Source organism: Bubalus kerabau, chromosome 8 (assembly GCF_029407905.1).
Source record: "Bubalus kerabau isolate K-KA32 ecotype Philippines breed swamp buffalo chromosome 8, PCC_UOA_SB_1v2, whole genome shotgun sequence".
Taxonomy (NCBI): domain Eukaryota; kingdom Metazoa; phylum Chordata; class Mammalia; order Artiodactyla; family Bovidae; genus Bubalus; species Bubalus kerabau.
Window position 1 is genome coordinate 40,887,639 of NC_073631.1, and position 27,745 is coordinate 40,915,383.

The window sequence follows — 27,745 nt, forward strand, 5'->3', positions numbered from 1 at the left end:
GCTCATGAAAGGGCTTCCCTGGAGGCTCAGTGGTAAAGAGTCTACCTGCCAGTGCAGGAGACTCCATTGTTCTCCAGTATTCTTGCCCGAAAAATTCCATGAACAGAGGAGCCTGGTGGGCTACAGCCCATCGGATCGCAAAAGAGTCAGACGTGACTCAGCAACTGAGCACACGCGCAGGCACACCCTCATGAAAAGATACCTGAGCCCTTTCTCCCTACCTGCCATGTGCAGAGAGGGCACGTGTGCACAAAGCAAGATGGCAACGACTCACAAGTTGAGAAGTGAGGCCTCTGAAGGAAACTTGCCTTGCTAGCAGGTTTATCTGGTACTTCTCAACCTCCTGAATGGTAAGAAAGCTTTGTTGTTTAAGCTACTTTGACTGTGGTGTTTTGTGATAGCATCCTGATATAATGAATGCAGATGCTAAGAGACATTTTAAAAGCCAAACAACAAAATCTCAGGCCCACTTCCACTTCAGGTACTCTAATTTAATTGATCTTGTTCTCAGGGCATTCGTATTTTTTAAAAGCTCTTCAGGTAAATTTACTCTATAGACATGTGTGAGAAACACTGTCCTGCAAGGAGTCTAGTGTTGCTGGTTTTTACCACTCGTGCACTCCTGAGGACTGTGACGCTGCCCACAGAGGCTTCTCTGTTACTCAGAGTAAGGCGATGATGGGTGTGTACAGCTTGCAGTTTCCTAGAGTAATGTGTCTTAATTCTTCTCTGTTCCCATTGGGAATCACTCTGTAAGATAAAGTATTAGGGCATATATCAACATGAATACGTTGTAGGTACAGGTATTTCCCCTCCCTTTTGAACTTCCTTTCCACCTCCCAGCCTATCCATGGCACAAACCAATATAATACTATAAAGCAATTATCCTCCAATTAAAAATAAATAAATTTAAACAAAAAAGAAGTATTAGAGCAGAATATATGGTCGTTGTTTTCATGAGGCTTTCTGAGAACAGCATTGTTACTTTGGTGCTCAGGTGATAACAGTTGGCTTAGTGTTTAATGAGAGGCGAACCTACCTTCTACATGAACTCCCTTTACTTCCCTTATGTTACGAGAATAGGAGAACTGAATATTTGAGAGAAGTATGGGACAGCAATGTTGGAAAAAAGTGAGAGTTCTCAAAAGGTGCTCTTTCTCGGCGTGTACATTATTTTCAATTTTGGGAAGTCTCGTGAATCATTGCAAAACTGTGCAGTTCATAGAATGGGAGGTCCTACTGTGCAGCTTGGTGTTAAAAGAGGAATTTGGGGCTATTTATGTGGCTAGATTTTTTTTCTGTTTATAGTGCTGTAAAGTCTGGGCATACAGATGTAGTCATTTGTATCTTTGTGTGAATTTAAGCTGATGTGCCATTAGTAATACCCATTATTTGGGAATTCAAGTTGAAGTTCCCGTTAAAGAAGTTTTAGTGTCGTACCAAAAAGCTGCATAAGAGAATGAGAATTTGCCATTATTTCACCTCCTTCATCCTTTTTCATTCTCTTAATTTGCCTGCTTCTGTCTCAGAACAGGAGAAAAGAAAATAGAAATTGTTTAAGTAATGAGAGCCGGCTTTCCTGGTGGCTCACATGGTTAAGAATCTTCCTGCAATGCGGGAGACCTAGGTTCGATCTGTGGGCCAGGAAGATCCCCTGGATAAGGAAATGGCAACACCATCCAATATTCTTGCCTGGAGAATTCCATGGACAGAGGGGTCTGGCTGAGGGTTACTGTCCTTGGGGTCCTTGGGACATGACTGAGAGACTAACACACACAAGTAATGAGAGTGGAAACTTCGATTTTGTCGTGGTGAAGAGAGTCTGATAGTGAGAAACTGGTAAACAAATTCTTTGGTTAAAAAGCAAAGTTTTCTCTTTTAGTCTTTGCTCAGGTCCATACATACATTTGAGTGACTGTTTCTGTTTGGTTTTGGTCAATCTAAGGAAAACAGACTGAGTCTCACATTTGGATTAAAGCCAAAATGAAACTGGAGTATATAAAGTGGAACTGAGGGATTCAGAAAGCACAGACATGAAATAAAATGCAGATGTTAAGTTCTGATAAATTTATTGAAATTTGCAATGAGAATTTCCTAGGGTATGGAATGTGTTTTTAAGACATCCTTATCTAGATTATATGAGTCATGTGAGTTATACGGTTTCCAGAGGAATATCCTAGTGGGAAAAAAAATAAGTAAGTCTTTTCTTTTTTTTTTTTAAGAATTGGAGTCCTGTTCTGCAAACAAAAATGCCCCTAAAACCCTTAATTGCTATTGAATAATATTGCTTCTTTTATTGCATGAACTCTGACCTCACGTTTGGTATTTTATACACACATGTTTGCTGCAGCTCCCTGTGAAATGTTTGGAATTCAGTTATTTAGGAGACTTTAGGAACCTGCTTAAATCCTTCAAGTCATAGAAGTACTAAAATGTGTTCTGCTTAGTTATGAGATGAACTATCTCCCCGAATCCCTCCTCTTCCTTGAAACAATCAACACGAAAGTCTGCAAGGCAACTTTGCAGCAGTGTTCTCAGAGAATATAGGTGGTGGTGGGTGGATCAGCTGCCGCTGCAACACATAACATTGATTAAAACTGCTAATTACTTGAAATCAGAAGCTCTCCAGGTAGGTCCTGCAGTCAGAGCTTCAACAAGCCTTGCAAGTGATTTGGATGCCAAGCTCCAACTAAGAAGCATTGCTTTAAAGTAACATCAGCTGTGGGAACGTGCAACAGTGGCTGCAGAAATGAAGTATTCACTGGACACCTACAAAATAGAGCAATGATAATAAGCCTGTGAAATCCTTACTTTGTGAAAAGCACTGGGCTTTATAAATGTTGTCCAGGGACAATGTAGCACAGTGATTAACAGCATAGACTCTGGAACCAGACTTTAAGGCTTGAATCCCCACCTTTACCATTTAAGAGCTCTAGGGCTGTAAATAAGTTCTTTAAATTCTGTGCCTTAATTTCTTCATCTGCAAAATACCTAACTCAAAGAATTGTCAAGTAGATTAATGTGTTAATATGTGTAAAGCATTTCAGACACACCTGGAAAACAGAGCTCTAAAAGTATTGACTATTATGTTTATGAATATATAGTGTATAATTTTATATTGTATTATTAAGATTTCTTACTCCAACTGTAAATTTTGTATTATCCCCCTTTTATACATGTGGACACTATATCTTCAAGAGTTTAAAAAACTTGATGAATTAGGATATTTTCAGTTATAAATGTCAGATCTAGTGCTTTTTTAAAAAATGGATTTTACTGACTTGCATAGCTGAAAGTTCTAGACATAGATCCAGGCAAGGTCTGTATTCATGGAGTTCAAATAATGGTGTTCAAATAATGGTGTCAAGACCTGTGTTATTTCTATATCATTACTTTGGGAGGACAGCTGTGTACCCTGTCTCTGCCTCACCCTTTCTGCTAACTCCTAGCTGAAAAGAATGATCAAGTTGGTTCTTGTGACCCACAAGATGGAGGGTACCCTAGTGGCCTGGTCCATATCACAACTCTAAACCAGTGTCAGCCTGTACTCATGGAAAACAATGGTCAAGGAATCCTAACATACACCAAACACAATCTTCCAATTTAGCTTAGTTTCCCTTGATATAGAAAACAGGACCTGGTAGCCTCAGAAGAAGATCCCCAAACTCCTGGCCAAGCTATGCCTTGCCTGTTTCAATGTTGCCTCTTTTAACTCTCTGTAACATTCACTCTTGCCCCAGATCCCTTGGGAACAGAATTCTCTGACTTGTGAGGCATTGTACTCCCAATCTATGGATCGTTTTCCCTGGAATAAAGGACAGCAATCTTGTTACTGAATTGTTTTAGTTTTGTCTTTTGACAAGAGGCTCTCTCTTCCACCATAGCTTTAAGAAGCCCCAGGCTTAACTGGAAAATTCTGGATGGTGCATCTGTTTTGGAGACAAGGCAATGGCACCCCACTCCAGTACTCTTGCCTGGAAAATCCCATGGACAGAGGAGCCTGGTAGGCTGCAGTCCATGGGGTCGCTAAGAGTCGGACATGACTGAGCGACTTCACTTTCACTTTTCACTTTCATGCATTGGAGAAGGAAATGGCAACCCACTCTCCAGTGTTCTTGCCTGGAGAATCCCAGGGATGGTGGAGCCTGATGGGCTGCTGTCTATGGGGTCTCACAGAGTTGGACACAACTGAAGCCACTTAGCAGCAGCAGCACAGGTTAGTTAGCCTGGGTCATGTGACCATCTTTCCCACTAGGGGTGGTGTCAGACCATCTGCTGAATATCTTCTTTCTCCCATAGGAGGGAAAAACCTAGGGTTCCACAACAGAAAGAAGGGGAATCATGGTAGAAATGAAAACAAAGATGTTGCCTACATTTGCCTAGGATCACACAGCTATCCAGTGGTGGTGGTTCCTCAAATGTAGGTCTGTTTAACTTGGAAGAAAGTGTTGTTGAACAGTTTTAAATATTCGTTCTTAAAATTAAATATGTTTGCTCTTCACTATGTACCGATAAATACCCTAGGCCCTACCTAGGAATGTAAAGATGTGTAAGACATGTTCCTGCCCTGAAGAGCTTTATTTAGTGGTGGAGACAAGTGCACAGTTGACAGTGCCGTGATTGAGGTACTCCGAAAGAGGCATGGAGGCCTCATTAGCAGTGATTAGAAGTACTTCCTGGATGATCATTAATCACTAACCCACACTTCTGAACTCCAGAATCTCCACCAGGGGAGAGACTGTGTGATACAACATTTATCTCCTGAAAGGAGAAATGGTGCTAAGTTATTCTAATTTGATTTAAAAAAAAAAAAGCCACCTTGATGTTTTATGGTCAATTTCAGGAAGTTACTGTACTAGACAAACAAAAATAGGAAAAAAACTAAAATGTAAGAAATTATTCTCTACAATGACACATTAGAATATTCTCTGAAAGTGAGTATCTTGGTCCTAAACCCCCTCAATTTTTCTAAACACTTTTTAAATGCATCATGGAGAGCATAAATTCATTCACAAAGGAATAAAAGCAAGTTCATTTTCCTTTAGCACTTAATGGTGAAATGGTTCATTTAATATAAAAATGACACATTGGGTGAAACTAGCTTTGTCTGGATAAACTAGAAGCTGATGTTGAAGCTACACTGAGCTCCAATCAGAGTTCCGCATTTGGCATTAAATGCTATGCTTGGCTTGCAAGACAGAATGACTAGACTATAGTAGACAACACATTTTTCATTCAAGTAAGTTCTGTGAATTTATAGTGAGAAATACAAGAAGAATAACCCACAGCACTCCATAGTTAAATCTATGAGATGAGGATAATGTAGTAGTGATGCTATGTGTCTGATTTGAAATTCAGTGATTCTGGTACAAAGAGAGAAATGAAAACTATTCTTGCATTTTATAAAACTCTAGTTATTTATAAGACTATATGCTATAAGTTTTAGGGCTGTTAGCATTGCTCAGCACTTTAGATGTTTAAACTGTTCATAATGGACTCATTCAGCGGCCGCCTGGTCTGGCAAATTCTTTAGGAAGAGCAGCACTCCTCTGCTCAATAGCATCCACTTATCAGTGGTCTCATTTTACACAATCTGTTGTGGACATCTGCTAAGGAAATTTTTTGACTAAAATAACAAAAGCATTTAGAATTCAACTGTGCAAAAAAGAATGTAAGAAATTTGAAAATCAACTCTATATGCTTTGATCATAAACAATAAAAAGTAAACTTTCTATTTAGTAAACCTGACAGTCAGGTTTAGTATTTGACAGAATTGGCTGATGTATCCGATTAAGTGGCTGATTATTTTTGTAGAATAATTGTCTTCACTGTTTCAATAGGTTAGATATAGAAAGACATATGGACTGGTTGTGTATCCACCAAATTCAAATATTGAAGCCCCCACCTGCAGTCTGGCTGTATTTAGAGTGAGAAAATGAAGATAAATGAGGTCATAAAGGTAGGGCCTGATCTGATAGGATCAGTGTCCTTTTAAAAACACATCAGAGCTCACATTCTCTGTGTATACTCAAAGGAAAGACTGTAGACTGAGTCTACTGGATGAGACCATAGAGCTCTTCAGCTTTAAACATGCTTTATCCTTCAAGAAAAAGAATGATACAAAGGGAACTAAGAGATCTTAGGGCTACTGCCCCCACCACTTCCTCCATGTCTTGGGGACAAGGCTGGGTCCTTCATTTCAAGTAGTGGGGCTATACTGAGTGCCTCAGGGGAAGGAGTTGGCCCAGTGTTACCAGGGCAGAGCTGCTCTACAGCCAAAGGGGAGATGTGGCCCCTGCAGTGGGTCTGGAGAGCAGAACATCAAGCCAGAAGAATATTCTGGTGCCTTAAGATCTAATGGAATTCACCTTAGCTAGGTTTTCAACTTGATTGGGATCTATCACCCCATTTTTTCCCTAAGTTTTCCCTTTTGGAATGAGAATGTCCACCATATGCCTGTCTGTTCTGTCATTGTATCTTGGAAGCATACAACTTGCCTGGTCTTTACCGGTTCACAGCTGAAAGGCAATTCACCTCAAGTTAAATCATATTGGGACTCTCATCCTAATGGATATAGATGATATTTAGATGACACTTTGGACCTTAGATTTTAGAGTTGATGCAGGAATAAGATGTTTAAGGCTGTTGGGATGGAATGAATGTTTTTTGCTTGAGAGCAAAAAATATGGATTTGAATTTGGGGGTTGGAGTGAAAGGTCCTGGACTGAATGTTTGTGTTCCTCCTAAATCCAAACATTGAAGCCCTAACCTCCAATGTGACTTCATGTAAATAATTAAGGTTGAATAGGATAATAAAGCTGGGACCCTGATCCCAGTGGATTAGTGTCCTTATAAGAAGAGACACTAGAGAGTTGGCTCTTGCTGTCTTTGTTCATGCTCAGAGGAAAAGCCACCTAAAGTTTATCTATTTACGAGCCAGGAAGAGGACTCTCACCAGGAGCCAAATCCTGCCAAAACCTTTTTCTTGGACTTTCAAGTTTCCAAAACTTTGAGAAAATAAATTTCAGTTTTTAAACCACCCAGCCTGTGAGCTGAAAAATTACAGTACATAAGATAATGTTCCTATATGCTACTATTATATACACCTCTCTGTATATTAATGGAAATTACAGATCTTATTAAAAATCTATTATTGAATTCATTCAATTGATAATATAAATTACTTTTCCTGATATACTATTCTAGTAGCCCTTGTAAAGTAATATTTACCTAATATAAAATTTGCTCACTGTTTCTACCTTAAGATTCTGTCACCTCTCACTTTATCATCCTATCTAGCAATGAACTATTTCCAATTCCTACTATAAATAGTATTTATACATTTATATGATTGATCATAATATTCTCTTCATAGAAGACCCTTTTGCTTTTTGTGAAACTAACAGACTTGTAACTTTCAGTGTTTGAGTTATGTATTACATTGAGATTCTTTGTGAAACCTAACCTTAATAAGCAAAAAAAAAAAAAAAAAAAAAAAACTCTTTCCTCTGAGATACCAATGTATCATGTACATAGTTTAATTAATGTATTTAGACAAATACGTAAGACATATACAAGGAAAGGACTGGAAGAGCTTGTCAGTTAGCTCTGCATAATATTTTTTAGATGTAATTAAGAGGATATAATTAAGAGTTTTTCTAAACTACAAAAGTACAGGATGACGCCATGATCCAGGTATCACCCAGATATGTAATAGCTGATATTAAATTTAGCTGTTGATGAGTCTAATCCATGCAGATTTAAGTGCAGGCTAGAACTCAGAGTTCAGTGACCCATAGAAGTGACTGGGAGGTCATTAGCATTACTAGATTATAGAACAAGAAGAGTTATAGTTGGATTACTAGTATGAACTTTAAAAGAAGATGAGCCTAAAGAAGATGGGAGAGTAACAGTCTAGAATTAGGAGTGAAAATAGTCCAAATCAGCAGGGGTGATGAGGTGTGTGGAAATACATCACTAACACCATCACTTACATCTCCTCAGGTACCCAAACTAGAAGTCGTAGAGTCATATTTGACTAGTATTTGTCTTCGTTTGGTACCATTAGGTCACATCCTGGTTACTATGCTTTTTATATATTTTTCAAATGCTACCATCTTCTTTATTCCCAGGACTTTTGCTTATGTTCTTAAATTAATATCACTACAATATTGGATATTGTTCATTTATCCTCCAAAGATCCACTTCCTTGCCTTCTCTGCTGGCCTTGTGCCCAGGGAGGCTATGCCCATAGTTTCAGGGTTTGGCTATAGAAAGCATTAGTAGGAGATTAGAGTTGGGGAAGAATGAGATTGGGGGTATCGAATCTCCTGGTTCCTTCCATGTCTTTAAGGATGCCCATGTTGTGACAACAGGTCACTGCTCCTTTTCAAACCAGCCACTTTGCATAACTCTTTGCCCAGGTTCCTATAACCTTTCATTCTCCTCATCCTTCTGCTCAAAGTGCTTGTTTCATGCATCATCCTTCTTGATGCCCCTATGTTCTGCCCATGCCTTTGAAATTATCCCATGTGCACACCCTTTCTGGTTTATCCTAGGTTGAGTGTGCCATTTGTTGGAATCCTGACCAGTATTAACTCTTAGTTCATTTCCTGAGTCAGTCCCACTCTCATACTCTTTCTCCAGTCTTCTGAACACATTTCAAAAAGGGGTCTGTTCATTCATTCTCCAAACTTGTAGATTCCTCTGCAAGATGAATTTAATTTCTTTGATATGATGAGTAAGACAGTATAAGTAGTTAACCTTTTGTGAAAGAACCTCACCTCTCATCATACCCACAGAGGGACTCTGCACTCAGGCCACTGTGAACATTCAGACCACATGTGGCTCTTCTTGACTCTTTGCTTTTGCATAAATTGTGTCCTCTGTGAAATACCTGTCTCCTCCTTAGGTCACATGGAAGCATCTCTATTCATTATCCAGAAACAAATATCATAGATATGGGGGGATGGTAAGTTCCTAACTTATCTGAAGCAATGAAAGACTGTTTACTATAATCCTCTGGGAAGCTGTACCTAGTTCTATCACATTGCCAATGTGACTGTATTTTCAGGATTATTTGGCAGATTTTCTTAGGCCCACTCACTAGACTCTCTTGGCTTCATTGGGAAAGGAATGTGGTCTTTCAAAATCTTGATATCTTACTCAGTATCTACCATAGAGCAGATGCTCAATAAAATACATGGAATAAATATGCTAGCCTGTACATTATTACTCTAGAGATCTCATAGCTAGTTAAAAGGTGAGATGATCCAGTTGTGAAATTGTATTCTATTTGTTTATGGCCAGAATGAGCTTATCTGATGCATCTGGCCAGGCAGATGCCCTTCTCCCCCAATTACTCATTCCATACACATCATTGCTAAAATGTCAAACACAAGAATGTTGATATAGGCAGAATATTGTGAAGTTTACACTAAAAGTTAAAATTCATAATCATTAGGCATAAACATCATACCGTTTTATATCAAAAGCAAATATTTACTATATAGTTTACTTACCCATTTAATAATTTTCAAAAGAGCAGTGAAAAAATGTTTGTACAAGCCTTTTGACTATAATTCAATGGCTGATATATATATATATACACACACTCACATATATATACATACATATATATATATATATATATATATATAGTGGAGGTACAGGTAGTTAAATAAGAAAAATTGAATTTATCCTACTAGAATATAGGTAATAAAATATTATTACATTGGTAATTCAGACCTAATAAGTTAAATGGAGACCATCTTTCCTAAATCTGTGAGTCCATGCTCCTTTTGGAGAAGGAAATGCAACCACTCCAGTATTGTTGCCTGGGGAACCCCATGAAGGAGGAACCTGGTGGGCTGCAGTCCGTGGGGTTGCAGAAGAGTCCGACACGACTTAGCAACTGAACAACATGTCCATTTAATGAACAACCTATAAAAATTGGTGAATAGAATACAATGCAAACTTCTACAGAGTGAAGTAAGCCAGAAAGAAAAACACCAATACAGTATACTAACGCATATATATGGAATTTAGAAAGATGGTAACAATAACCCTGTGTACGAGACAGCAAAAGAGACACTGATGTATAGAACAGTCTTATGGACTCTGTGGGAGAGGGAGAGGGTGGGAAGATTTGGGAGAATGGCATTGAAACATGTAAAATATCATGTATGAAATGAGTTGCCAGTCCAGGTTCGATGCATGATACTGGATGCTTGGGGCTGGTGCACTGGGATGACCCAGAGGGATGGAATGGGGAGGGAGGAGGGAGGAGGGTTCAGGATGGGGAACACATGTGTACCTGTGGCGGATTCATTTTGATATTTGGCAAAACTAATACAATTATGTAAAGTTTAAAAATAAAATAAAATTTAAAAAATTTAAAAAAAAAAAAAAAAAAAACTTCTAGGAGGATTTTTAACTCAGCCCTTTGCCACTCTGCTTAGTTTAATAAACAAACTTAATAAACTAAGGGTTGTGTCTTTCTTTGTTTTCCTGCACAGATGAAGCTTTAAAATAAAGTTTCCCACCTTCTGTTAAGCTTTCAGGGTGGCATCTGTGCCTCTGTAACTAAGCAGCTAAGAGGCTGAGGCACATATTTTTCAACTGAAAAGTCGGATCTGGATTCCTCTGCTGCCTCACTTATGGGAGACTCTGTGGCTGCCCTGGCAGCCCTGCTCTGGTGAGGATGAAGGTGAAAGAGTAGCTGTTAGGTGTGTTCAGGTTGATCTAACGCCAGACCATGGTGGGTCACAGATTTCCTCTCATACGGGGTTTTATGAGACACTGGCCCATGAGGAACAGGAAGAATTTTTCTTCTGAGGACCAAATTATATTTGAGAGGCCAGAGAATAAAGACTAAAATGTAAATCACAGACTCAGCCCTGAGGATACCTGTTGAAGGAGTAGCACAGAATTCTTGTCATTATTTGTTCCCTAAGAGCAAACACACTATTAAGAAGAAATTATTAATAAACTTGTTGAGCTTGAACAGAAAAATGATCAGTCGCATGATTTGGAGTAATTCAAACTACTTCCTGGCACAGGTATATTGTAATATATGAAGTAAAAGTTCAGTTTAAAATTTGTTTAAACCAAATTTTCCCAATGAATTAATGATAAACGCATTAGCTGTTTGCCTTTTAAGGAAAACCTGAGGATTCCTTGTGAAAAACCATTTATTTGGTAAAACATATATTTGGATCCAAATGATCTGAATACAGATTTCAGTTTTCGTGTTCAGTAACAATGTTACTTCAGGTGACCTGTATAGACTGTTTTTGCTACTTGGCACACTTAAACTGGTATGCAGGTGAAGATGGAATTACATCATCAGCAGTCTGTGAAGCTTACAGTCTACTTCTTACAGCTGTAAAAAGTAAGTGAAGTGTATTTCATCCCTAAGGTAGACCTTCAACAGTAGTACCTCTCCAAAGCACTAAATCACAGCAATAAAATGGAGACAAAATAAGTTGACTGTATCTTTCTGTCTAATCTGTATCCAATTTTTAAGACATTTTTCTTCATAATAATACACCAACTCGTATATATTGAGGTGCCATATATATTGAAGATATGCTCTAAGAGTAAAGCGTCTGCCTACAATGCGGGAGACCCGGGTTCAATTCCTGGGTCAAGAAGATCTCCTGAAGAAGAAAATGGCACCCCACTCCAGTATTCTTGCCTGGAAAATCCCATGGATGGAGGAACCTGGTAGGGCTACAGTCCATGGGGTCGCACAGAGTTGGACACGACTGAGCGACTTCACTTTCCTTTCCTTCTGAGAGTAAAGCTAAGTACATGTTTTGATCCTGGAGATGCCTCAGTTTTTTAATGAGCTGTGGTCAATACCATTATGTATGCTTTTGTTTTTTTAATATTTCAAAATAAATGTTTCCATGTTAAGAGGCTTATACAGTGTTACATTATATTGAGATTCTATGATTATGGACTCATCTCCTTAGATTATTTCCAGCTTTTAAAAAAATAGCATAAGTAATGCTACCATGAGTATCTTTATTCATAAACTTGTTTTTATTTTTACTCAGTACATAAATGCTCAGTAATGTTATTGTCATGCATCAAATAATTTTACTTTGCGCAGCTACATTCTTCACATTGCTAGGGCTGAAGTCATCCCAGTGCCGTAGTGGTGGTTGGTATGTGCAGCTCACTGCTGTGGCTATGGCAGCACTGGGTCATTCCGAATTTGTTCTTGCTAAATTGTTGTGTATAAAAGAGCGCCTTAAGATAGCAAGTCTTTTACTTATATGTTTGATGATCTTTCTGCACTGGTATTTTCATGGACCATCTAAACTTGTAGACAATTGATTCCAGAGAGATACTCTGTTGCTTCCATCAGATGATTCTCAAACTATGTAAAGAAAAGCCTGGTGCTTTCCTCACAAGCATTCACGCTACAGGCAGCTGAACAAAGCACTGAACAAAACAAAACAGGTTTTGTTTTGTTAACTTCAGAGAACCAAGAAGTGAAACAGTGCCTGATACAGGAGGGACAAACAATTAAGTGTTAAAGATGAACTCAAAACGTTCGTGAATCCCCCAAATCTGAGTAGACGATGCTATGTGTAGCGTAAGGACATGGAAAAGTTCTCAGCCAAGGCCTTATGTGGAGTCAGGGGAAAATGGTCAGGTCGTTCTGTCCTTTCACATGCTGTTTGTTTAGGGAGTAAAACTAAAGAAATTCCTCTTCTTGATTTTTAAAATTCAAATTGCCCAGGTGTAGCTTCTTAGATTTCTTCTGTATCACTGGCAATAGCTTATACAAACACACACACACACACACATTTCATGTAGTTTTATCCCACTATTAAGTTACTAAGTAAGCTAAATAAATTAGGAACCAATGAATCAAAATAAAAGTTGTAAATCCTGTGCAGATAGCTAGGCTCAGTATAAATAAGTTAATTGATTCAAACTAAAATTTCAGATTATAAATCACATGTGTAGTGGGCTTTCCAAATAACTCATTTTTAAACCTATAATTACTCAGTTGTCAAAAAACAAAATTCTATTGTACTTAGAAAATAAATTATAAGAATGACTCTCAGCCATTGTGCTGCTTAATGTTGAATAATTTTGTTAATCTGAAATTTCCTAATTTACAGAGTTTTTAAAGATATTTTTAAAAATTTAAGGCATATGGTGATATATATACCGATATATGTATAAATTTAAGGAATATGGTGCCTATTTATGTACTTTATTTCCCATTGTTTACTAGTAGTTTTATTGATGTTTGAACTTTTTAATACATTGTAAAACTCTATCATTCTTTTTGTGAAATACATGCTTTTTACAAAACACATAGAGGCATGTTTTATGTTTATAATATTCATTTTATACATACATTAAGAATTTTAGGTGATCAAATTCATTCTTTAATAGTCTAACATTCGGAGTCATGTTTAGAAAGACCTTCATGCTCATGATTATTTTTTAATCTTTAAATAATTTTAGAAGATATTTTTTCCCAGTTAAATCTTTGACTCTTCTGGAATTCTCACAGGCAAAAGGAACATGGAAAAAAGCCAAAAAAAAAAAACAGCTTGTTTTATAGCCATTCCCCTTAACCTTTAAGACTTTATACACTTCCTTGAGACCATTTATTGATCAATATTTACTCCACTGATTGGAAATGCCTTATTTGCCACATACTAATTATTTATGTCTATTTTTTTAAAATCTCCATTTCTGACTATGTTTATGCCTCAATATGAAATTGTTTTTTAGTTCATATGGCTTTATGCAATAATAGAACTAGTCTTAGTTTTTTCCCATGTGTTCCATATCTTTTATGAAATTTAGTGATCTTCTCTTATCAACTAAAAATTATTTTGGTATTTCATTGAAATTCATTTAGAGAAAATTGCACTCATCTCACATGCTAGTAAAGTAATGCTCAAAATTCTTCAAGCCAGGCTTCAGCAATACGTGAACCGTGAACTTCCTGATGTTCAAGCTGGTTTTAGAAAAGGCAGAGGAACCAGAGATCAAATTGCCAACATCTGCTGGATCATGGAAAAAGCAAGAGAGTTCCAGAAAAGCATCTATTTCTGCTTTCTTGACTATGCCAAAGCCTTTGACTGTGTGGATCACAATAAACTGTGGGAAATTCTGAAAGAGATGGGAATACCAGACCACCTGACCTGCCTCTTGAGAAACCTGTATGCAGGTCAGGAAGCAACAGTTAGAACTGGACATGGAACAACAGACTGGTTCCAAATAGGTAAAGGAGTACATCAAGGCTGTATATTGTCACCCTGCTTATTTAACTTCTATGCAGAGGACATCATGAGAAACGCTGGACTGGAAGAAGCACAAGCTGGAATCAAGATTTCCGGGAGAAATATCAATAACCTCAAACATGCAGATGACACCACCCTTATGGCAGAAAGTGAAGAGGAACTCAAAACCCTCTTGATGAAAGTGAAAGAGGAGAGTGAAAAAATTGGCTTAAAGCTCAACATTCATAAAACGAAGATCATGGCATCTGGTCCCATCACTTCATGGGAGATAGATGGGGAAACAGTGGAAACAGTGTCAGAATTTATTTTGGGGGGCTCCAAAATCACTGCAGATGGTGACTGCAGCCACGAAATTAAAAGACTCTTACTCCTTGGAAGAAAAGTTATGACCAACCTAGATAGCATATTCAAAAGCAGAGACATTACTTTGTCCACAAAGGTCCATCTAGTCAAGGCTATGGTTTTTCCTGTGGTCATGTGTGGATGTGAGAGTTGGACTGTGAAGAAGGCTGAGCGCTGAAGAATTGATGCTTTTGAACTGTGGTGTTGGAGAAAACTCTTGAGAGTCCCTTGGACTGCAAGGAGATCCAACCAGTCCATTCTGAAGGAGATCAGCCCTGGGATTTCTTTGGAGGAAATGATGCTGAAGCTGAAACTCCAGTAGTTTGGCCACCTCATGCGAAGAGTTGACTCATTGGAAGACTCTGATGTTGGGAGGGATTGGAGGCAGGAGGAGAAGGGGATGACAGAGGATGAGATAGCTGGATGGCATCACTGACTTGATGGACGTGAGTCTGAGTGAACTCCGGGGTCTGAGTGAACTCCGGGAGTTGGTGATGGACAGGGAGGCCTGGCGTGCTGAGATTCATGGGGTCGCGAAGAGTCGGACACGACTGAGTGACTGAACTGAACTGAACTGATTCAAGAATATTCTGTAGAATAATAAGGTATATATTTAAAATAAATCAATATTTATTTCCTCACTTTCAGAAGTTAGGTTTTGCAAAATCTTACAAGTATTATTTCTAGATACTTTAGTTATTATTTTTATTACTGTAAAAAATTTTTTCTTCCAAATATATGGCTATTAATTTTTAATTGTGTAACATGTTACTGGGTTATGTTGTTAAAATACATTTTCATCAAATGTTTAAGTATAAAATCATATTATTTACAAATGATAAATTATATCTTCCTTTACAAAATTTTTTGGGACTCAAACTTTTTGGATCTGTGGGTTTATAATTTTCTTCAAAATTTAGAAAATCTGGACTATTATTTTTAGTTTAGTATTTTTAGTTTAGTTTTTTTTTTCCCTGCATACCACCCTCTACTCCTTTTTCTGGATTGCCAATTATATGATGTTAAACTGTATGATATTTTTTCATAGATCATAGACATTTTTCATTATTTTTCAGTCTTTTTTATTTCTCTGCTGTTAGAAACTCTGCTAAGCTAGAAGAGAGCTGATCTTAGCTACAAGTGTTGAGTAGCTCATGAAAGCAACTAACCCAAAATAAGAGTTCAGCCTTCAACACTTACTGTGATGGTGTAAGCAAGAGGATAAACCGGAGAAAGTTTCCACTTCTGTTCATTATCTCCCGTAGAATACACCTCTTGGAGGTTAAAGTGGATTGGATCAGTGCAGACTTGTTTTCTCACTGTTGGCCTACACCCCCGCCTCCCTGCGCAACACAGACAAGTAAAGGCCTAGGCAATTTTGTGTTTACTGGGGTAGAAAAGAAGGCAAGGGGGAAGGGCTAGAGGTGGAGAAGGACTGGGTACTGGAGTAGAGGGTGAAATGTCTTCAATGTTTTCTTCTGTCCTTAAGGCCCAGTCTCTCCCCTGACCTGAAAGGAGGGCTGAGCAGAAGTACTTGAAGGTCTCTGCTCAAGGCCCCAGATAAAGATATCTAAGAATGAAAGTACCTGGACTAGGAATGGAAATATGCAAACAGCATGGCCAGCCAGTTGAGTCCTAGATCTCAACTCTGTTCAGAAATGAATATGCCCAAGTGTGGTGTGGGAAGGACGGTTTTCCCAATGTAGCTTGTCTCCATAATGGCCTGTGGTCAGACCTGAAAAATTACATGGATTTTTTACCAGGAAACAAGTTCCTCATGTACTTAGTGTTAAACAATTGCTATTTCTTCAATTTCACTAATACGTTTTCCTGCACTGCCTAATTCAGTATATTTTTCATTTCCGAGATCGTATTTTTTATTTATAGAGATTGCATTGTGTCTTAAAATATCTTTCATTTCACTCATTGTGCTCATGTTTTCCTCTGCTTCCTTGAACGAACACAGCATATGTACAACAGCTGTTTCAGTGTCTGCCTGCCTGTGTGCCAGATCTACCATCTCTGTTATTTCATAGTTGGTTTCTACTACTGATTTTTTTCCTCCTAATTATGGAGTATATTTTACGTTTTCTTCTTTCATCTACCTGGTAATTTTCTTTTACTGGATACCAGATACTGCCTGTGTGCCAGATCTACCATCTCTGTTATTTCATAGTTGGTTTCTTCTACTGATTTTTTTCCTCCTAATTATGGAGTATATTTTACATTTTCTACTTTCACCTACCTGGTAATTTTCTTTTACTGGATACCAGATATTGTGTTGTTGATGTTGTGGGTTTTGTTGTTATTGTTGTTGTTGATTGCTGACTTTTGTTGTGTTCCTTAAAATCATTTTGCATTTTGTTTTGGGAAACAGTTACATTAATAAAAACCAGTAAAAACCTTTTTGAGGCTCACTTTAAGGCTTTATCAGAAGTAAACAAAAAGCCTCAGACTTTTCCTTGGCTGAGTCCTTACCAGGAAAGAAGAGCAGTCTTCCTCCTGTTGGCTCTGCTGTTGTCACAGGGCATGAGAGCTCCCCTTTCTGGTCTTCCAGCTCTATTTAATGGAAGTTCCTGTTTATTTGTTTCTCACATGTGTATTAAATGGCCACAAACTAAGTGGCTTAAAACAACACACACACACACTTATCTTACAGTTTCCATAGGTCAGAAGTCCAGGCATAGCATAATTGGGTCCTCTCGTCAGGGTCTCATAAGCCTGAAATCAGGGTGTTGGTGGAACTAAATTCCATCCTGGACCTTGGAGTCCTCTTCTAAGCTCTTGTGTCTGTTAACAGAACTCAAGCTCCTTGTGGCTCTAGGTCTGAGGTCTCCATTTTCTTGTCAACTCTTACCCAGGGGCCTGTCACACTTATCAGAAGCCACCTGCATTTCCTTGTGCCCCTTAGAACATGGCAACTATGTCTAGGGCAGATTTTTAGAGTCAGGCCCAGTCAGGACAGGATCCTTTTTGATTAGCTTTGAATCAGCTGACTTGGGACTTTTGTTCTGTCTACAGAATCTCTTCACCTTTGTCATATTCTCTTGACTAGAAGCAGATTATATCTCAAGCCTGCAAGTGAGTGAAGGAAAGTATACAAGGATATGACTCATTGGGGATAATCCTAGAGTGTGTCTTCCACAAGACAGCAAGGGTCAATTTTTCATTATATTTCTTGGTTTGGAAGTGGAAATGTAGTTTCATGTCATCTTTTCTAGTAAAGTCTACCAGTATAGCCCTCACAATTTTAAATGAGGTTATGATAGACATTCTTCTCCGGTAGCTCATTTTAAAGAAACTTTTTTCAATATTGATCATTGAATATTTGTTGTGGTATATTAAGAAATTACCTGTTTATTTGTTATTAAGGATGCACCTTAAATGTTCAGATGCCTTTGCATGTCAATGGAGAAGATTCTATGATTTTTCTCTTGTGGTGAAGCAAATTCACTTTTGTAACATTAGCTTCAGTTGATTGTATTATTTTTCCTAGTATTTTATTTAGGTTTTCATTGTTTCATTAATAGATAGAATTAAAATTATTCTCCAGCTTTATTCTTTTTTGTAATGTTTTATATATTAAAGCTATGTCTGTTCCTTTATAAGAACTGGGAAGTTTTCCTTTGTTTATGCTTTGAAATGGTTTAAACAGTCTATCAAGTTTTTTCCTTAAGTATTTTATAGAATTCAATGTTTGACATTTTGAGAGAATTGGAATTATTTGATTTTGTTCTCTCTTTTATAAAAATTGGTCTGAATTTCTATCTCTTCTGTAGTCAGTTTCATTAGTATTTTTCTAGAAAATTATCCTTTCATTTATATTTTCTAATATGTTTTTAGAAAGCTTGGAAAAGTAATACCTCATAGTCAATTCCCACTGTATGTTTATATCCATTTTCTTCCTTATTTTGTATATTTGCTTCCTTTTATTTTTAACTAGGCTTGTAAATAATTTTGCTGTTCATGAAAAAAGGTATTTCCCAGATTATTTCCTATAGATTATCTAATTTCTTATCTTTACTGATTATACCCTTTGCTTATTTTTTTTTGTTTTTATTAATTTTTCTTTTTAGATATAATGTTTTAATTCATTTATTTAGCATTTTCTTTGGAGAAGGCAATGGCACTCCACTCCAGTATTCTTGCCTGGAAAATCCCATAGATGGAGGAGCCTGGTGGGCTACAGTCCATGGGGTCGCTAAGAGTAGGACACGGCTGAGCGACTTCACTTTCACTTTTCACTTTCATGCACTGGAGAAGGAAATGGCAACCCACTCCAGTGTTCTTGCCTGGAGAATCCCAGGGACGGGGGAGCCTGGTGGGCTGCCGCAGGCTGCAGTCCATGGGGTCGCTAAGAGTCGGACACGACTGAGCGACTTCACTTGCACTTTTCACTTTCATGCATTGGAGAAGGAAATGGCAACCCACTCCAGTGTTCTTGCCTGGAGAATCCCAGGGACGGGGAAGCCTGGTAGGCTGCCGTCTATGGGGTCGCACAGAGTCGGATACGACTGAAGTGACTTAGCAGCAGCAGCAGCAAGCTTGATGTATATAAACTTAGGAATTATGTTTCACTGTTGTTTGTTTCAACTTTCACATAAACAGTCTATAATATAAGCTTAAACAGTTCAATTTTATAATCTCTTATCCATGGTCATAAAATTTAAGCGAGTCCTGAAAGTCGAAATTTTCCCCATAGATCATGCAGCTGTAAACTTTGTCAGGAAAAAAATTAAAGAAAATAAAGTCTGTTTAGTGTTTATTTATATTATTTATTTTGAATATATGATTCATTGCTCAAATATTAATGCATTTGATTATGGAGTGCTGCTTCTGACCCCACTGAGGACTTAAGTGTTACTGAATATTATCAATATTTTACCTTTCAGAAATCCAAGCCATACTAAGGCCCAAAATACATGAGATTCTTGGAATTTCTGAAAAGGTATTGTGGACCTGTCTTTTTGTTAGAATTTTTCTCCATAGAACAAATATATGAGATAGATTTACTTTATTACCTTTAATAGTAATAATCTATAGTCTAAGGTAAGATAAATTTTCCAGAGTTTTATAAAATATTCCTCCACTTTTTAAATGTTCTGTTGTACAAAAGTAAGTGCAGTGTAAACAACTATTTCTTCATCAAAAAATAAAAGTAGTGATAAAAATTAAATTTCCTTTTATAGAAGAATAAAGGACTTCCCTGGTGGCTCAGACGGTAAAGCGTCTGCCTACAATGCGGGAGACCTGGCTTCAATCCCTGGGTCAGGAAGATCTCCTGGAGAAGGAAATGGCAACCCACTCCAGTATTCTTGCCTGGAAAATCCCATGGACAGAGGAACCTGGTAGGCTACAGTCCATGGGGTCACTAAGAGTTGGACACGACTGAGCAACTTCACTTTCACTTTCAGGGGAATAAAATATTTTATGTTTATTATATTCATACAAAATGTTTTAAATTATGAGGTATGTTTAAATGTCCTGTAGAACAAGTTAACACAATGGAATTTCAGATAAAATGAAAGGGACTTAATGATAATTAAGTTCTTAGGACTTTTCAGACAAACTCCTAAAGATGGAATCCTAATTAAGTTTATTGGTGAGCCTACTCCATTTTCTTTTCCTATCTTCCCCAGAATTTGTACACGTAGGGCTTTCTTGATGGCTCAGTCAGTAAAGAATCTGCCTGCAATGTGGGGGACCTGGGTTTGATCCCTGGGCTGGGAAGATCCCCTGGAGGAGGGCATGGCAACCAAATGAAGTGGGTTGTCCTGGAGAATCCCCATGGACAGAGGAGCCTGGCGGGCTACAGTCCATGGGGTCTCAAAGAGGCAGACATGACCGAGCGACTAAGCATACACAGTACTACAGACAGGTTCACATGAACTGTCCCTACCCTAACCTGCAGTGCTCCAAACTTGTATAATCAATTCAGTTATTCATACTTGCTGCTGACAGTCACTTAAGCACCCAGCACACATCAGGAGTGGTCCTAGGTGCTGAATTCTTGGAGAGGTGAGGTTGAAGGGGGAGTGGGGATGGATGGAGGGAGGGAGAGGAAGAATCAAAAAATATATGAGTATTACCATTTGTGATGGTGTAAGGGAAGTTACAAAATGCTATGGGAACAAACAGAAATGAGTTTGCCCAGAGCATGAAGGAAGGTAGAGATGAGGAAAAATATGGGGAGACATTAGGGACATTAGATATTGGTAGAAATTTTCTAATTAGTCAGTTGTAGTAAAGATGTTAATTGAAGAGGAAAGAGTAATCATGAGGCCCAAAGATATTTAGAGAGAAAAGACTGAAGATAGGTGGAAAGAAAGCTTATGATAACTGTTGTTTGAGTGTTATATGTCTTGCTAGAGGCTTCCAGCTCTTTCCATAACAGTATTGCTGGAAGAGGACTGTGACGCATCATCTCTTCTCCCAAGTCTTGCTGCAGATTCCAAGATGTTATTATTCTGAGTGTGTTTTGTAAATTACAGACAATGACACAAATGTTAAGTATTAGCTCCAATGGGTTCCAAAACTGATCCATGGGCTTAAATATGTTACACAATTATCCTAACTTTTCAAATGACAATGTCCTAAAAGTGATCATTGAATAAAATGAATAGAATGCTGATGGTTGTCATTTTAAACAGATGTGATAATAGTCAAGAATTTTGGAAAGAAAGAATATTGTGCAGAAAAAATAATTTATTTTAATCAAATGTCACAAAAGAAGACTTGGAAGTTTTATAAAGGAGAAGAGATTATCTGAATTTTTAAATCATATATAGGCAATGTTGTTTTACTAAGTGGCTCATTTGGCATTATCAAATTCCTGTGCTTTGTATTTCAGCAGCTTTTTGCTCATTTTATAATTGCAGTGTGCTTTATCTACTTTTTTATCTATACTTCAAGAAGAAAGTTCTTGGATTATATTTTGTCAGATACTGGAAACTACTTAATAACAAATTACAAAAAGAAGAAGATGAACACCAGCAATTAATTTTTGCCTCCCTTTGGCTTTTATGTATGCAATAAACTACAAACAAAGGAAAGTAAGGACTTTCCTTTCAACTTTAAATTCTTAGTGTTAACTAGTGTTTGATAGAGAATAAGCATTCAGTAAATATTATTGAATAAGTTAATGAAAGACATTGTATTATAAAAGAAAATATTGATCATTGATTAGTCAACAGAAATGTTCAAACTCAAAAGAATAAAAGACAGGTCAATTAACTGAATAAGCTGACATTTTTTCATCACATTAACATAATAAAGATGATAATAGCTAGTGAACAGAGAAATTGGTGTATTTAAGTACTACTTATGAAAATTAAATTGAGCTAGATTTTGCAAAAATTTTTCTCCTTAAAAATTATTTATATCCTTCTACTCTAAATTATTTTCTTAGCCATCTATCCTAAAGAAATAATCCAAGCTTTTTAAAGAGATATATTTGTAAACAGATAGTCATTTTAAAAATTACAAAATAATTGAAGCAGCCTAAATGGCATCTAATGGAGAAATGTTGAGGTAAATTCTTGTACCCTTTTAGTGTACCATTAGGCAAACATAAAAAAATTATGTTTAGGGATATAGTCACAGAAACAACTTCTCAAAATGTCAGAATTATTGTGATAAAAATCTGTAATTTATTGACTCATGTGCATGCGATATGCACAGGAGAAAAAAGTGAAAGAAAATGGTCAATTCAAATTTTGCTTATGATATTACTATGGATTCTTTTATAATATCTTGTAATTTTTATGGCAGTTACTCTTGCCAATGCAATTTCTGTGACTTATTATGTATTCACTCATTAATAGTAAACATTCACTAGTATTTCACTATATGCTTGTCAGTCTATTAGGCACTGAGAACATAAAATTGAATATAATGTATTTATGATGCTCACAGGGGATGTTTTCCCTGAATTTCAGCCTATTATCAGCAATCCTGCTAGCCTGTCCAGGTAGTGCATTTGATCACTAACAAAGCTTCTGTGAGGGAGATATTGCAGTAAAAGAGCTTAAAAAGTTTCTGTGGAGGTTAAGGAAAAGTCAAAAGAGGATTTCAACAGATAGCTTTTCCAAAAAACTGGTGATGGGGAAGGGATGAGAAAAAATTTTTAAATATTAATCTAGGCGTTTCTGTAAAATTATGAAAATGTATAAATTCCAAATACTTCAGCTTTCTAATAGTATCCTGGCTCAAAACCTAGACTTGTAATATTAATACAATAGTATTCTGAAATTTTTCTTTGCACCTGACTTTTCTCTGCTTAATAGTCACAAATGTCACGGGTTCTCTCACACTACTCCTTGAATTTAAAAGTGGTAGAATGTTACTGAAATGAAGGTCTGGCAGAAGTGAGAGCAGTGTCTGAATGTCATTTAATAAACTGAAAGGCAGATAAGCTGAATTTGGGAATTGACTGTATTAGCAGCTTAGCGTGATAGGGAAAGACACTGTATTTGGAATCAGAAGCCTAGTGGTTGAGTTTCTGCTCTCCTGCTGCTCAACATAAGATCTTGGACAAGTCTCTTAAATTTACTTTCCTTATTGTTAATTGATGATGAGAAATAGCTTTATTTACCTATCTACCTATTAAGATCAGTTTAAAGATCAAATGAGAAATATAAATGAAAGCTTTTTTCTCCACTAATGTGGTATAGGTATATTAATCATTACAAGTGGTAGGTAATAATCCTGATAAAATCAAGATACTATATCTGGTTTATGACCCTTATGCCTTTATCTGAAAGACAAGGACCCAAGGATATTTTAGCATTCTTTCTATTCAGTTCTTTTTTACCACCTCTAACTTGTTTCAGTCATGTCTGACTCTTTGGGACCCTATGGACTATATAGCCCACCAGGCTCCTCTGTCCATGGGATTTTCCAGGCAAGAATACTGGAGTGGGTTGCCATTTCCTTCTCAAGGGTATCTTCCTGACCCCGGGATTGAACTCACGTCTACCTGTTTCTCCTGCATTGCAGGCAGATTCTTTACCCGCTGAGCCACCTGGGAAGCTCCTAAAATTTTTAGCAAACACTATATAGTTAAGCAACTGTAAGAAGAATTTCAGTAGTTAAGATTGATAATAAATTGGCTGTGCTACGAGCATGTTCCACTTGCACAGGGGTGACATCTCTTTAGTCCATTTGTACTGTTGTAGTCATTATGTAATAGGTGTTATACTTTCAAATTAATGGACTATTTTTCAAAGGTAGAATAATTGTTACTGATGAAGAAATCATCCAAAAGTTGTTCTTAAATGTTCAACTGTGTCCAGATTTCACTGATCTTTTGAGTCTGAGAGCATTGTCTTTATAATTTATTCATTTTTTAATTTAAAACTTTATAAACAATTTCATCATATGGAATTTCAATTAGTCAATTTTCATTTCTATTTTTAAATTCTTTTTTACCATTTTTTAAAAATTATTTTTTTAATTATTTTTTAATTCAATTTTAATTTCTTTTGTATAAAAAACAATTAAGCTAAGAGGAACAAATTGAACTTTCTTCTCTTTATGACATCTAATAAAAGGGCATAGATCCATAGACAAATGGATGAATGGCTAATGATATTTATCACTGCATAAACTCTACATTTAAAATGTCTAAGGGTTTGAATTTGTCAGTAAATCTCTATGGGAAAAAAGCAATTTCAGTATGGCACATCTAATATTTGTATCATATGAGCTGGCACAAAAGTTCTATTGAGATCATTTTTAAAAATCTATTGATTTGTGCATCCCTGGTACAAATTATTTGCCCCAGAAAGCACATTCTTCTTCTCTTTTATAAGTTTGACTAAATGGACAAAAAGTACAGTCTGAGGTATATGTGTGTGTGGTATTCATCCAACTCAAATTTTAAAACATGAATTTATTTCTATTTTATGACAGGAAAGAGTAACTCAGGAGAAATGGAAATATATTCAGACCCCATCATTCTGTCCTGCTTTCCCACTGTCCTTTCCCCCAGACATGTACACACCTTAACTGAATTGAATTAGACTCGTTACTGAATGATCCATGGTCCTTACCTAGTCATCTCTATATATAATTTGTACTAAATATTCATTAGTTGCTTTTTACTTTTTTTCGTATTGAAGAGTCTTGAAAAACTAAACCCATACAAGAACTTGGAAAAGATTTAGAACTGTCAGAGTTTATAAAATTGCCTCTAGCTAACTTAAACAAAGTCATGTGTTTGTTTAAAACACTTATTCAAAATGCTGTTTGTAGCTCATTACATGCAGGTTTTATTTTGACATTTTATTAATGTAACACTTTTAGTAAGATTATATTATATAACTATTAACAATAGTGAAAGGTCATCTGAATAAGTATAAAATACTTATTGGTAACCACTAATATTCACAAATGCTTCTTGTTACCTTTAGAAAAGAAGACAAGTTAATTGCAAAATGATAAACACTTTCAATATTCAACACACTTAGAATGCCGACCAAGTTTGGGATATTTGATTTACAAGTTTCATATACAGTTACCCATATTTATAAAACATTGCCTCCTGAGCAATACAAGAAGTGATTTTATCTGTATACCTACAATAAGAGGTAGTACTGCCAAACAGCTAATTGTGTCATTTTAGATTCCAGATTAATAGGCAATCTACTGGGAACAGATGTTAAATCCTCATTTATACTGCGGTACATGTACATCTATTTCCGGTGGAATGGGTTTCACTCTGATCAATAACTGTACCAGCCTAGTTTTTCATCTTATTAGAGAGGTCAAAGCAGTGACAGAGGTACATCTGTTTTCATGTCAAATAATGTTGGAGGTAATGAATCCTCTCCAAGTAGATAAACAACACTTCTGCAATTGTCCTTCGGTCTTCTACTACAGAGCTGATTGTGATTAAGCACAGGCACTTGGGGAATTGGAAGTGTTGGCACATCCTAACGCATTTTTTACTCTGAAATTCATTTTCATCTCTGTGGTATTTTCAGTTCTTGAGTAGTGACCTGGTTGCATAATATACATCTAAGATGATGCCTGTTATATAATGTCTTTGCATAAGTGGGAAAATGTAGCAGAGAGATGGTTCCAAAATAGAGCCTGTTAAAACTGTTTGCAGTTGCCTACATAACACTGAAACACCTCTGTAAGCTTAGATAGTACACTTATCATGATAATAGTTAATAAACCATGCCTAATGAGCACAATGCAAATGTGCGTGTAAATGCATGTTAACCTCCATACCTTGTTAACACTTGGTGGATGAAAATCTAATATGGTACTCTCTTAAATGCCTAAATGAGATCAACACAAGTCTACAGGGAGGCAAAGCACAAAGAGCTGTTCAGACAAATCTAGAAAGTTTCTATATGGAAGTTGAGTTGTTTCCAAAGGAAAAATATGAAGGTGATGTCTTGCTTGATGGATACAGCACATTGTTTTTGGGGGATTAAGTTACTGCCTTTCATCAAGCCTATTTCCTATAACAGAATTGGATGTGATGAATAGATTCAGTCACTCTGATTTGTAGTCACTTGCTGAACTGCTAGTATTCATTTTAGCCACCATTTTGACATTGATCGAGCAGGTAGCCCTGTCACTTGAGCCCTGTAGTCATCAGTATCTAGATTGATAAAATACAGAAAATAACACCTCACCAAACAGCCATCCTTGGGGACAGAAAATTCTTCAGGCTATAGAACAAGGTGAAATCTTGCCAATTAGCAGAATAATTGGCAACCCAGGGTAGTGGACAGGCTGTGAGCATCTGGGCAGACTAGAGACAAGTAATTGCTATTTGTTGTTCAGACTTTCCTCTGTTCCAATGTTTGGGATTTTTATGAAGTCGTAAAATTTCAAAACTTTAGGCAAACATATTATCAGCTTGCTTTTTCAACTGGAGACTTAAATATTAAACACTTAATGCCAGTATTAATCCACAAATTAAAGGGTATTTTAACATCAAGATTGGGAAGGATGAAACTAAAAGTAAAATATATTAAACAGTAATTTTTCAATATAGTTTTCTTAATTTTTTTTCAGTACAGAAACTCATTTACTGGCCCCAGATGATGAGCAGACATTTGGGAAACATGATTTCGAAGCACTAGCAAAGCCCTGAAATAAAGATTCTGTTGTTGGCCAGACTCTGGAGACCCAAGACCAGCATGCAGTGTCCAAAGGTCCAAGATAGACAGTGGTGACTTGGTGTCAAAGCTGTGCTTCACAGGCCAACTCCAATCCTGACTGAAGCACTAGAGGAAACAGGAGCTGGCTGGGTTACTTGAGGTCACACTCAAATTCGAAGGGCAACATATTGAGACCAAACCTCTGGGGCAAGGGTAAAAGTCCAGTATAACCATGTAGCTGAGTTTGTACTTCTGGCATGAAAGCAGAAACAAAAGAGAAGCTTACCACTGAATCTCCTCAGTTTCTGAATTAGGAATAGTCCTTAAATTTCTGAGGATGAAAGATACAGTTTCCATTGCTAAGGCTGGAGTTGAATCTTATGTAGTGGTCATTTCCCCATATATCCAGGTGAGAAGGTTATGGATTCAGGACTTTTCATGGAGTCAGGGTTGGACCACTCCATGGCTTCATGGGAAAGCCTCTCTGTAGTCACTTATGTCTCTGGAAAACTTTGTAAAATGTTCATATATAATTTTTCCACCCATGGGACAGTAAAACAAAATACCTATCCTTGTAAGACCTGAAAAGAAATCAGTAGCATGATTCCCATTCTAGGGTGAAAACTGTATAATAATATTAACGGTATGGAAATTCATCTGCATACAAGTCTTCTTGCATTTGCCAACAATGACTCGTTGACTTGTAGTTGGGATAATTAAGCATCAAGTTTATGAAAGGTTACAATAGATAGATCATAATTTTCCATACACATCTATAGATAATAATATTGGGTTTCATTTTGTTATTCATTAAATCATATAGCTACAGTGAAAATTGTTGTAACATTTTCTTAACTATTTTTAAAATGTTCAAATTTTGCTGAACACCCTTTAACTCAGAGGCTGGTTGGCAAACTAGAGCCCACAGGCTAAAAAAATTAATAGCTCATTAAAATAAATAACTGAGATTGAAAAACCTTAATATAAAAAATATTTTAT

General features: G+C 36.8%; 2 long non-coding RNA genes across 2 annotated transcripts; one reads left to right on the plus strand and one right to left on the minus strand.

The window, feature by feature from the left end:
- Positions 1–27,074, plus strand: LOC129659058 (uncharacterized). Its single transcript, XR_008717771.1, has 3 exons — positions 1–350; positions 19,517–19,572; positions 26,661–27,074. It is a non-coding gene; the product is annotated as an uncharacterized LOC129659058 (long non-coding RNA).
- On the minus strand, positions 340–1,608 carry LOC129659060 (uncharacterized). The gene is made up of 2 exons (XR_008717773.1): positions 1,441–1,608; positions 340–750 (listed from the first exon to the last, which is right to left on the minus strand). It is a non-coding gene; the product is annotated as an uncharacterized LOC129659060 (long non-coding RNA).
- Positions 27,075–27,745: the final 671 nt, after the last annotated feature.